Source organism: Lactuca sativa, chromosome 6 (assembly GCF_002870075.4).
Source record: "Lactuca sativa cultivar Salinas chromosome 6, Lsat_Salinas_v11, whole genome shotgun sequence".
In the NCBI taxonomy this organism is placed as follows: domain Eukaryota; kingdom Viridiplantae; phylum Streptophyta; class Magnoliopsida; order Asterales; family Asteraceae; genus Lactuca; species Lactuca sativa.
In genome coordinates, this window is record NC_056628.2 from 63,977,067 (window position 1) to 63,989,363 (window position 12,297).

A 12,297-nucleotide genomic window follows, 5' to 3' on the forward strand; every position below is an offset into this window, starting at 1 on the left:
ATTCAAATTATCACATACATATACGATTCATCATTGAATCCGCGACTTACATTTATTTTCAATCGTTTCTTTTCATCAAACCTTCTCCTACAACATCGTTAATATTGCTTATAACTTCCATCATCATTCTCTGCTATAAACATTCGCTCTTGTGCGTTAGAAGGTCAGTACCTTCTTTCGCTTTTTATATTTTTTTCGATTATTTTTTGTTCCCATATCAAATGTATATATTCATATATTTCGATTTTCTTTGTCACAAATTACAAGTTAACTACTTTTTCTGAAACTTTTCAAATAAACATGAAAAGATATTAGGTACCTTTAACAAAACAAAAATTAACTATATTGGGAACTGACATTAATTACGAAAATGTTACTTTTATATATTAGAGATAATTATGATTTTTTTTTTTAATTTTTATGTCATAAGAATCCGGTTAATTTTGGCATGATTATAAAATATCATTGAAATTATTATGTTTTTGTAAATCATATCAACCTACTTTTTTTTATCTTTATATAATAACAATAAAATTTATTAATTTACACAACAAATATAGATATTTCAAATTTTGTAATATTATTATACCTTACAAAATACAACTCCCTCCAAAATAAATTTTCGCCAGTAATTTCATCCATAATTTCAACAAATTTAAATTTGTATTTTCTTTATATAAATTTTTTTAATGATCCTGATTTTTTTTTCTCCAAAACTATATCAAACATTTACGTCTTAGATAATGCTGCCCTATTATAATTATTATTTTCCAAAAATATATCCGTTTAATGAGGAATTTGATATAATAAAGGAAGTGAATGTTAATTAAAATGAGATATATATTCCATAATTATTACATGAGTTTATTAAAAAAAAAAATTAATATCAATGTGTAAACATTAAGCATTTTTAAAGTGAAATTTTAGAATACATACAAACGATGATGTTGTACAATGAAATATAAAATTGAATAAACTGAAAAAAAAACACTATTAAAGCAGTCAATCTTGAAAATAACATAGTTATGAAAAATTATAAAGTAAGATAAAAATTATAAGATATTAGGAGATTTGTAAAAAGTACATTTAGTAAAAGTGTTACGGTTATTAAAAAAAGTAAGACCGTTAAGATTAGTGAAAATACAATATATAAACTAAATTATCACAATAGTAATGAAATGTCATTATTTGATATTTCATATAATTGAAAGATATATCAAATTACATTGATGATATACTAAAATTATTCAAAGTTGCGCCAAAACTAATACAAAGTTCTTGCGAACACCAAATAAATAAGAACAAACATAAAAGCTAGCATTTATATTCATAATCAATTTAAAATAAACCAATCATGATTTAAAAAAGAATCTTCATTGATGATATACTAAAATTAAATCTATATAACATTTAACATTTTATAAATTATATTACATAACTTTATTTGAATAAATGAAATAGTTGTCAATATTTAATGCAATAGAAAAAACGGCATATTGGTTGTCAATATATGTTTAAATTATGTAACATTATTATGCAAGGAACGTCTAATTAAAATGCTTATATAAGATGAGGAAAGTCGTTCAACTAATAAAACAAAAAATGATGTTTACAAAGAGATCTTTCAATGATTATATATATTTATCGTTTTCAATGTATTTTCTACACATTTCAATAATACCAATAACCATATATTTTTTTATAATCATTATACAATATCTATAAACGATTATATGTTTTTTTATGCGTTTTCCGCATTTAACGCGGGCTATAAATTAATAGAACATTTAAACAAGAATTACAAAATATAAAAAAACAAACAAATCCGGTCAATCCACTTCGCGTAGCTCATATTGCCTTTGTATTTGCACCGAGTGAACACAAGGGAGATAATATTATAAACAACCTTGGTGGAAGATCATCTATATTTTAATTACATATTATGGTTTTGAAAATCACATACAAAGATGCTAGTATTAGTATATAAGTCATATTTAAACATCTAATACATTCTTAATATATATATATATATATATATATATATATATATATATATATATATATATATATATATATAATTGAAAATGTTTGTATTAGTAAAATTTATACAAATCAAGTTTGTCAAATTTACCTGACAAAGATCATTCATTAGCTAAAACATGAAATCCAAGCTGGTGCTATAGGGTCTTGTGGATATAAATAGATGTATTTGATTGAAATTTAGTATTTAGATGTGGTAACAATAATGAAACAACCTAAAAATATGGTCTAAAATTTTCATTTTTAATTTATGAATAAAATCATAGTAAACCAAATAATCTCATTAAAACAAAAGTGATAGTATTTCAAAATGTCTTATCAAAACATTATATCAAAATCACATGTCCAAACATCAGAGTAGGGGACTGTTTGATTTAAACTTACCGGGTCCGGTCAGTGCTGACTGTTGACTCGGTTAGCAGTCCGGATGTTTGATAATTGCATATTATAGTTGATTCGGTTAGCATTACTGACCCATATCACTTACTCGGTAAGCCCAAAAAAACGCATGACTGGAAATTAAGAAAGCTACAAATCTTTTTTGGCCCTTGCTCGCCTCCCTCGCCGATACCTAAGACGAAACACGCTGCTAATCCCCAACAACTTCTACCGGCGAGTTCACCTCCTGCACCATCTTCTCCGACGACGACCTACACAGCGCCGACCACAAATCGTTTTTTTTTTTGCTTTTTTTTTTTTTTTTCTGAAGTCACAAAACTCTTGATGTCTCCCGTGAAATTACTGATTTCATTCTGAAATCAAAGTTTGAAATTACTGATTTCATTCTTCTTGGATTTAAATAGTTTAAAGGGTGTGCATAAAATCAATTGATAATATTTTTAGTTCCTATAAAAAAAATTTATTTAAAAATATGTTTTTGTTTATGAAATCTGTTTTATCTATATGAACTAATGAATATATGTGTATGAAATCTGATTTTCTCTATATGAACTAATATATGATTTTAACATGAACTAATGTGTGAATAAAATCAGATTTTAGGTTGTTGAAATCAGAAAATGTTGAATATGTGGTACATGTTTGTATGAAATCAGGAATTAAAAAGTGTTATATGCTTATGAGATCAAAATTTATTTGTATGAAATCAAAATTTATGTTGTATATGTTGTTAAAATGTGATGAAATCACATTTATGCTTGATTTATGTTGTAAATGTGTGTTATGTGGATGATTTAGCTATTTTTTTTTCTTTTTTACAATAGACATGACAGATAAAAGAACTAGAATTAGTTGGAAGTCGGAGATTGTGGACAAAACTTTTTTGGAAGCATGTATTCAAGAATTAATATGGCACAGAGGGTAGTGGCCTAAAAGCAAGCTCATGGACTATAGTCACGGAGAAATTGAAAACAGATCATAATTTTGTCGTCGAAAAAAAAAACAAATAAAAAACCGATACGACTATTTAAAAGCAAAGTATGCAGTGTGTTTAAAACTTAAAAAAATGAAACGACCCAAAAATTTCATTTTTCAATATAACCAAAAACATAATCTGAGTGTCATATCATAAAACCATACGTGATGTATCCCAAACATAATAAAAACACTGTGCGGAAAACTGTATCATAACTATGTCATATCAAATCAAAAGCTAAATCAACTCCCAGGATAAAAGCTGAAGCTGTGGTGTGTGCGATGCCATCATCCCGAGCTCTTCCCTCTGCTTGCGGAAGTACCTGAAACCAAAACTGAAACTGTAAGCACGAAGCTTAGTGAGCTCCCCCAAACTACCACATACCATACAATAACATATCAAACACATACTGGGGCCTGGCCCCCTCCATCGAACCGAAGTCCGAAGCTGACTGACTGTGACCTTGTCCCCTACATCGGACCGAAGTCCGAAGCTAACTGACTGGGGCCTTGCCCCCTCCATCGGACCGAAGTCCAAAGTTGACATCGGACCGAAGTCTGAAGCTGTCTGGGACCTTGTCCCCTACATCGAACCGAAGTCCGAAGCCGACATCGGACCGAAGTCCGAAGCTGACTGGGACCTTGTCCCCTACATCGAACCGAAGTCCGAAGCTGACATCGGACCGAAGTCCGAAGCTGACTGGGACCTTGTCCCCTACATCGGACCGAAATCCGAAGCTGACTGAACATAGCATAAACATATCACTAGCATGAACACACATAAATCCTGTCTGCGCCATGAAGGCATCAAACATGCTAACTACTGCATCAGATCAAAATCCGGATACTGCTACTAGCTAAACGGGTCGGCATTGTGGCCTTAGACTCGTTCCTACTGGAAGGAAACTCACCTCGTGAACTGGCTGCTGAGTGAATGGCTCTGAGGGCTAACTGCTGCTGTTCCGGTATCTCCCCGGCTACAAGTCCATAACACACTCAATCAAATACTAAACACTGCACTGGGTAAAATGACTCTTTTACCCTTGGTCAAAGTCAACTCTCGTTCAAAGTTAACTCTCGGTCAAAGTCAACCCACAGTTGACCTGACTCGCCGAGTTGGGCCGCCAACTCGCCGAGTCTCTAATCTCACTTCTCAATCCTACTCGCTGCTACTCGTCGAGTATGGCATCGACTCGACGAGTACCCTCTCGATCCAAGAACTCAGAAAATCTTCATCTGACTCGCCGAGTCATATGAACAACTCGACGAGTTGTTCTTGAGCTTAAGAAGATTGCCTTGGACTCGCCGAGTTGTATGAACAACTCGCCGAGTCCCTCCATTACTGAGTCTACCCTCAAACTCGCTGAGTCCACTCCACTACTCACTGGTCCCACTTGACAACGCTCAAAAGGAAGAAATCGGGGACTCGCGACTCGACTCGCCGAGTCGTTCTTCCGACTCGCCGAGTCACAACCATGCAACTATTCTAAACTCGATTCTGCTTGAATCCATTACATACAAATGATAGATCTGAGTCCAATAAGCTAATTTACCACGTAAAGTTTCCAACTTTACGTGTACAAACATATGAAAAAGGGCATAAAGGCTAAAAAGGCACTTAAAAGGGTAGATCTAGGGTTATGATGCAAAATAGCTCCATAAAGGCAATAGATCTGGGCTCTACAACTCCTAAATGAACAGATCTAAGGATATCTCGGCATAATAGGGCTTCCATATCAACATAAGGCTTGAGAAAAGCATCAACTAGATCTAGAGGGGGGTTTTAAAGCATAAAAGGGAAGGAAATCCGAAGAATGCCTCAAAGAGCTCTTGCTTTCCCTTGAATCCTTGCTCCACAATCCTTCTCCTTGCTCCTTTCTTCTTCTCCTTCTTCAAGCCTTCACAATTGCACACAAAATCACTTAGAATCACTCAAGAACGAATTAGGGTTTTCTCATAGCTTCTGAGGGTGAAGGAGGCGAGAATGGAGGCCATAAGGTGGCTTAAATAGTGGGTAACCCGGGGATTTAGGGTTTCTCCCAGACGGACAGACTCGCCGAGTCGCCAGCTAACACGTGCTCGAAATCCCGTCCCTACTCAGCGAGTCAGGCTATGAACTCGCCGAGTCCCTCTTGCAAAACTTCAAAATAAAAGCCAAAGAATCATCATACCGGAGACGGGTCGTTACAAAAAAAAAAAAAAAAAAAAAAAAAAAAAAAAAAAAAAAAAAAAAAACTCGGAAATCTTTATAATCCCGTAACGAATTCTTTTAACATGACTAATGAAGGATGTGAAGTGGAAACGAAGGTATATATACATATTTTTTTAATTAGATTATTTTGTTTTACTATTTTAATAATATTTATTTAATTTTCAAACAATTGAACAAGTATGTAGATAAGTTGAGAAATGCACCCCTCCTTTGCCCTGATCTTTGTACCCAATTATTTGATGGGGTGACCTCGACCGGTGTTCATAGTTGGGGACCATCTTCAGCACTACTCCATCCCAATGAAGCCTTCAGTACACATGATTTCGAGGATACAAAGATGGAAGAGCCAGCACCTCATGCATATACCCCAAGCTCAACAATACCTCAACCTAGTAGTGAAGAATCATCTGGGCGGACAAAAAACAAGGTGGGAAAATGAAATGGTCCCAAAGAAACTACACTTGATGATGAGTTGAAAGAAGTTGGCAAAGAAATTGTCAAGGTTGCACAGGCATTCACAGAAGCAAATATAATCTTGACAAGGAGATGGATGCTTGTATGGCGAAGTTGGCAAGCTTGGAGTGGGGAGAATATGATCTGAAATACACCATTGCTCTTATTTTATTTGCTGAAAGCACGGGTAATCGAAAAATTTGGTTGCGCCTTAACTTCTCCATTTGTGAGTCGTGGGTAACAAATGCAGGAAGAAAGTTTTGGATTAGTTGTTTGAATTTAGTATATTAAGGTTCATTGTTTGACTTTAGTATGTTATGGTTCATTGTTTGACTTTAGTATGTTATGGTTCATTGTTTGATATTAGTATGTTATGGTTTAGTTATGTTATGGATTGTTATGTTATGGATTATTTTATTAGGTGCAATTATGTTATATGAATTTATATGTTATGGAATGTTATGTTTTTAGTATTTACATGTTACGGTTTGTTATATTATGGATTGTTAGTTTATTGATTCTTATGTTATTGACTTAAATGTAATTTGTATTTGATATCTAACAGGTCACATGGATAAACAAGGTGAATTTTTATATTTCCTTATATTCTCATGGTATTGGTTGATGTTGGTCCAACAGTGGCAAATAATTAAAAGAATAAGCGCTAGCGAACCAGTAGCCAAGGGGCATGTGTATACACAAGATTTGATACACGAATGTCCTATACAATGTCACGATATGATGCGTCTTTCACGAGATGCATTTGTACTATTATGCAATCATTTTACACAAAGAAATTGGTTGCAATGTAGTAGGACGATAAACGTTGAAGAGAAGATGGCTATGTCTAGCTAGTATTTATATACACTTTATTCCTTGTAGTCTCATAGCTTTTCTCTGAGAACCCTTGTAATTTCTCTTTGATATAATCATATGACGATGTTATCATGGTATCAGAGCAGAGGTTTGATACGTTGTTAGAAGTCTTTGTAGCAGTCATCTATGGCACGGATCGAAATTTTCTAGGGTTACTGTAGCATACCGTTTTTCGTTCATTATCACTGGTACTTGTTTTTTTGATATGTTAATTCGTTGCTACTGTTGATTCGTTGTTGTTGTCGGTTCGTTGCTATTGTCAGCTCGTTGCTACTGTCGGTTCATTGCTGCTGTTGGTTCATAATTATTGTTGATTCGTTATTCAAGTGATTGCTTCCGCTGGTTTGTTACTCCTTTCATTCTCAGGTTATTATATTGTCATTGTGGTTATTCATTCACTATCAACATGACTGGAAAGGATTATTCCCTTCAGTTACTCAATACTCGTTTGGATGGAAAGAATTATACGTATTGGAGTTATGTTATGAAGAACTTCCTTCGTGGGAAGAATATATGGGGCTGTGTCACTGGGACTAAAGCCAAACCCTCAGTGCCTCAAACTGAGAATTATGATATGTTGCTTGATGCTTGGGAGACTGATAACTCCAAGGTTAATATTTGGATCAATAACTTTGTTACTCAGTCCATTGGTATGCAGTTGGCTAAGTATGATACAACAAAGGAATTTTGGAATCACTTGGAGAGACTGTATACCCAGTCCAATTTTTCTAAACAATACCAATTGGAATATGATATTCGTGCCCTTCAACAGAATGACCAGAACATTCAAGATTTCTATGCTGCTATGTCTGATCTCTGGGATCAATTGGCTCTTACCGAATCTAAAGAGTTAAAAGATTTTGAGCCTTACATTGCTAGGAGGGAAGAACAACGCTTGGTTCAGTTCTTGATGGCATTGCGTTCTGATTTTGAAGGTCTTCGTGGAACAATTCTTCATCACTCTCCTCTTCCTTCAGTTGATTTAGTTGTCTATGAGTTAATTGCAGAAGAGACTCGTATCAAGTCCCATGTAGATAAAGGGTTTAAATCAACCTATACTCCTACTCCCGCTCCTGTTGTGCTTGTTGTCTCCTCCAGTCAATCTCGACAAACTTCAAGAGTCGCTTATGATGAGTGTGCATTCTGCAAACAGAAGAATCATTGGAAAGCTAAGTGTCCAATGTTAGTCAACAAGGGTAAATCTGGTCAACCTCAGTCGGTGCAACAAAATAGGTCTGGTCAACAGAAGTATCAGTCACGTTCCTCTGGTACTCCTCCATGGACCCCTCGTCCTCCACAGTTTGCTACTGCTGCTGTTCCACTAGTTGACACAGAATTTGTTGGACATATGCCACCATCTGCATTGGATCCCAAGGTGTTTGAGAGCTTTAGACAGTATTTGACTTCTAATCCCACTACCATGTCTGCATCTATGTCTCATTCTGGTCCTTCTTCGTCTGATGCTTCAGGTATTCCCTCATCTTTGTGGATTTTAGATTTTGGTGCAACCCATCATATGACTCCTCATTTGTCATCATTTACTTCTTTGTCACAAGTGTCATCTATTTCTATTAAATCTGCTAGTGATACATCTATGCTAGTTGAGGGTGTTGGGTCTGTCTCCGTTTCTCATATAACTCTTCCTGATGTTTATTACATTCCCAAACTTACTTTGAACCTTGCCTCAGTCAGTCAGTTATGCAAGTCTGGTAACTAGGTGTTCTTTTCTGATTCTGTCTGTGTTATACAGGATCAACACACCCAGAAGGTGATTGGGATCAACCGTAGGGTGGGGGAACTATATGTCTTGGAGGTCCTCAAAGTATCTATTGTTGCTGCTTCCAGCATTGATTTATCTTCTTTTCATTTGAGTCCTTTATCGTCTGAGTTTTATCTTTGACATTCTCGTTTGGGACACGTGTATGTATCACGGTTGAATTTCTTAGCATCTAGTGGTGTTTTGGGTCATTTAAACTCTTGTGATATTTCTGATTGTAGTGGTTGCAAACTAGCAAAATTTTCTGCTTTACTCTTCAATAAAAGTATGTCTTGTTCTACTGCTCCTTTTGATATTATTCATTCTGATGTGTGGGGTCCTGCACCAGTATCCCCAAAGGGTGGGTCAACCTATTATGTATCTTTTATAGATGATTATACTCGATATACATGGGTTTATCTTATGAAACGCAAATCTGATTTCTTTGGTATTTACAACAATTTTAGAGCTCTTGTTAAAACTCAACATTCGGCTGTGATTAAGTGCTTCAGGTGTGTTTTAGGGGGTGAATATACCTCTAATGATTTCACTCAGTTACTTGCTTCTGATGGTACCATACACCAGTCTTCGTGTACTGACACACCTCAGCAAAACGTTGTGGCATAACGAAAACATTATCATATTGTTGAGAGTGCCCGCTCATTGCTCCTGTCTGCACAGGTCCCTAGTGCCTTTTGGGGAGAAACAGTCCTAACTGTTGTGTATGTGATTAATCGTATCTCTACTTCATTGAATTCAGGAATATCTCCTTTTGAGAAGTTATATGGTCATCCAACAGACTACTCTTCCTTATGAGGGTTCTTAGAGAAAAGCTATGAGACTACAAGGAATAAAGCGGATATAAATACTAGCTAGACAGAAACCCTAATGGGCTAAAGACAAAAAAGAGCCCATAAACAAGCGGGCTAATAATATAGACTAACATCCCCCCTCAAACTCACAATGCCGCAACAATAAGCATTGAGAGTTTGTCACATAAGAACCAAAACCGAGAAGCCGATAAAGCCTTCGTAAAAATATCCGCAAGCTGCAAATTTGATGAAACAAATAGAAGCGAAATGGTCCCAAGCTGCAGATGATGACGAGTAAAATGACAATCAATCTCAATGTGCTTCGTCCGCTCATGAAAAACAGAATTCTTCGCAATTTGTATCGCACTTTTATTATCACAATTCAAGGTGAAGAAATGTAAACTCCCATATCCGCAAGTAGCCACCATAACCAGATAATCTCGCATGTAGTTATAGCCATAGCACGATATTCAGCCTTCGTGGAAGATCTAGAGACAACATCCCGTTTCTTGCTCTTCCATTAAATAAGAGTCTCTCCAAGAAATACACAAAATCCAGTGGTAGACTTACGATCATGACGATCACCATCCCAATCAACATCACTATAGGCACGTAACTCAAGAGAAGACGTCGAGGGAAACATGAGAGTCTGAAACTGAGTGCCACGAAGATATCTCAGAATATGAAGAACAACTCCCCAATAAACAGAGGTAGGTGCAGTAACAAACTGACTGACAATATGAACAGCATGAGCAATATCTGGACGAGTGACTGTGAGATAAACCAAACTTCCCACCACAGTACGATAAAGATTCGAATCAGACAAAGGAACACCATCAGTAGGAGAGTATCGAGCATTGGTTTCAAGAGGGGTATCAACAGTCCGATTGTCAGAAAGTCCCGCCCGCGTAAACAAGTCAGATATATATTTAGTCTGGGAAAGAAGGTACCCTTTCTTAGACTGAGCGACCTTAATACCCAAGAAATAATGCATCAAGCCCAAATCCTTCATAGCAAATCGACGAGCTAGATCATGCTTCAAAGACTCAAAACCACCATGGTCATCACTTGTAATAATCATGTCATCCACATATAAGGACAGAAGAATTCGTCTTGCACTCGAGCATCTAACAAACAGAGCATAATCGTGATTACTCTGGACAAATCCAAGAGAGGTAATCACTGTGGAGAATTTCTCAAACCAAGCACGAGGGGCTTACTTGAGCCCATACAAAGCTTTGCGAAGCCGACAAACCTCACCCGGTCGGTGTTGAATTCCTGGAGGAGGGGTCATATAAATCTCTTCATGAAGGTCACCATTCAAAAAGGCATTCTTGACATCCATTTGAAAGATCTTCCATTGTCGAATGGGTGCAACTGCAATCATAGTACGAACTGTCGTCATCTTTGCAACTGGGGCAAATGTCTCCTCGTAGTCAAAACTATACTGTTGGGAATACCCTTTTGCTACAAGTCTAGCCTTATATCGTTCAACAGAGCCATCAGCTTTTGTTTTATCTTGTACACCCAACGACAACCTATCGTATGTTTCCTAGGAGGAAGAGAAACCAAATCCCATGTATGAGTCTGATGAAGAGCAGTGAGTTCTTCAGCCATAACATTCTGCCAAAGAGGATCTGAAACAGCTTCTCTATATGATTCAGGTTCAGACAGATGATGGATGCTTGTTATAAATGAAGCAAACGGTCCTGAATATGTAGAGTAAGAAAAATCCGGTAGCTTGGTGGACTTGACAGGACGAGAAGATATCCTGAGGGGTGGTGGTGGAGGAGGATCCTCAACTTCAATAATCGGAGGATCAGGCTCAGGAACAGGTGGAGTCGAGGCACCCTCTGAAGAAGTGGGTGTGTCATGTTGTGACATCCCCATTTTCACGGCCAGAAAAGACCGATTTGTTTATGCTTTGTTTTATAAATCAGAGTGATCGTTTAAAGAAAACGGTTGCGGAATTTGTTCCCAAAATATGATAACCATTTATCAAAACGTTTCTCAAAGAGAATGTATTTTCATTAAATAATAAAACCTCGGGATGTCATGTTCCGATACAGACCAAAAGCATAAACAATGATAAATAGACCTTACAACAGTTATTCATAACTACTGGCCTATAATCCAAAATCTCTCGTCAAGTCCACCAACTTATACTCTTGTGCCATTACCTGTAATGCAAAGAAAACTGAGTGGGTCAGGCTTGGGAGCCTGGTGAGCATATAGGGTTTTCAACCCACAATAATACAATTATTATATTCAACCATCAAACAATCAACTCAATTATTCATCCCTATTATGTTTCTTAGGATTTTACCCTAGGAATTCAACTACTCGTCATTCCTTCATTCCTAAGGATTGACCTAAGGGATTTACACAAACTTCCATTGCTACATAAGGCGCATCTGCCAACATTATCCTTTAAGCGCCTCTGCCAGGATTACGTCATACACTATGAGGCGCGATTGCCAGGTTTATGACATTCTCTTTTAGGCGCATCCGCCGATATTATCTTATAAGCGCATCTGCCAAGATTACCCTATAAACGCATCCGCTATTATTATGACAATCTTTATTTGGCGCATCTGCCAACAATATCCTATAAGCGCATCTGCTAGGATCACTCTATAAGCGCATCTGCTTTTATTATGACAATCTCTATTTGGCGCATCTGCCGACATTATCCTATAAGCGCATCTGCTAGGATTACGACATTCACTACTTGGTGCATCTACCGATATTATTCTACAGCACATCTGCTAGTC